Genomic DNA, 1949 nt, shown 5'->3' on the forward strand with positions numbered 1-1949 from the left:
ATTGATATCGCCTTGAAAAAAACTCGATAATGAAAACTAGATGAAAAACTTAACACGGTTGTTTCTTTTAATTTAAATGTTTACAGTGATCGGACAAGAACCGGTGTTTTCAACGTGATATGGAGGTAGACGAAAGAGTCTGCTTCTTAAGCTATTTTTTATAGTTATACCATTTAGTCGTAACGCCTATTGTTCAACCACGACGCCATTCAATTGATATCGCTATGAAAAAATCTCGATAATGAAAATAAGATGAAATACTTAACACGGTTGTTTCTTTTAATTTAAATGTTTACACGGCGAGAAAAAAGTGAAGAAATTTTTAGCAAAAGTAATCGGCGGCCAGGAATTACGAATGCAACCAGACACCAACCATTGAAAAAAAATAAAATCTATATGAAAAAAGAAAAAGCCTTCAGCACCCGGTATTCCCAGGCGGTCACCCATCCAAGTACTAACCGGGCTCGACGTTGCTTAACTTCGGTGATCGGACGAGAACCGGTGTTTTCAACGTGATATGGCCGTAGACGAAAGAGTCTGCTTCGTAAGCTCCTTTATAATTATACCATTTACTCGTAACGCCTATTGTTCAACCACGACGCCATTCATTGATATCGTTTTGAAAAAAACTTGATAATGAAAATTAGATGAAAAACTTAACACGGTTGTTTCGTTTGGTTTAAATATTTACACGGCGAAAAAAAAGTGAAGAAATTTTTAGAAAAGTAATTGGCGGCCACGAATTACGAAAGCAACCAGTTGATTAAAAATAAAATTTATATGAAAAAAGAAAAAGCCTACAGCACCCGGTATTCCCAGGCGGTCACCCATCCAAGTACTAACCGGGCTCGACGTTGCTTAACTTCGGTGATCGGACGAGAACCGGTGTTTTCAACGTGATATGGCCGTAGACGATAGAGTCTGCTTCGTAAACTCCTTTATAGTTTTACCATATAATCGTAACGCCTATTGTTCAACCACGACGCCATTCATTGATATCGCTTTGAAAAAAACTCGATAATGAAAATAAGATGAAAAACTTAACACGGTTGTTTTTTATTTTATTTAAATTTTTACACGGCGAGAAAAAAGTGAAGAAATTTTTAGAAAAGTAGTTGGCGGCCACGAATTACGAAAGCAACCAGTTGATTAAAAATAAAATTTATACGAAAAAAGAAAAAGCCTACAGCACCCGGTATTCCCAGGCGGTCACCCATCCAAGTACTAACCGGGCTCGACGTTGCTTAACTTCGGTGATCGGACGAGAACCGGTGTTTTCAACGTGATATGGCCGTAGACGAAAGAGTCTGCTTCATAAGCTCCTTTATAGTTATACCATTTACTCGTAAAGCCTATTGTTCAACCACGACGCCATTCATTGATATCGCTTTGGAAAAAAACTTGATAATGAAAATTAGATGAAAAACTTAACACGGTTGTTTCGTTTGGTTTAAATATTTACACGGCGAGAAAAAAGTGAAAAAATTTTTAGCAAATGTAATTGGCGGCCACGAATTACGAAAGCAACCAGACACCAACCGTTGATTAAAAATAAAATATATATGAAAAAAGAAAAAGCCTACAGCACCCGGTATTCCCAGGCGGTCACCCATCCAAGTACTAACCGGGCTCGACGTTGCTTAACTTCGGTGATCGGACGAGAACCGGTGTTTTCAACGTGATATGGCCGTAGACGAAAGAGTCTGCTTCGTAAGCTCCTTTATAGTTATACCATTTACTCGTAACTCCTATTGTTCAACCACGACGCCATTCATTGATATCGCTTTGAAAAAAACTTGATAATGAAAATTAGATGAAAAACTTAACACGGTTGTTTCGTTTGGTTTAAATATTTACACGGCGAGAAAAAAGTGAAGAAATTTTTAGAAAAGTAATTGGCGGCCACGAATTACGAAAGCAACCAGTTGATTAAAAATAAAATTTATATG

This window comes from Helobdella robusta, assembly GCF_000326865.2.
Source record: "Helobdella robusta unplaced genomic scaffold HELROscaffold_111, whole genome shotgun sequence".
Classification (NCBI taxonomy): Eukaryota; Metazoa; Annelida; class Clitellata; order Rhynchobdellida; family Glossiphoniidae; genus Helobdella; species Helobdella robusta.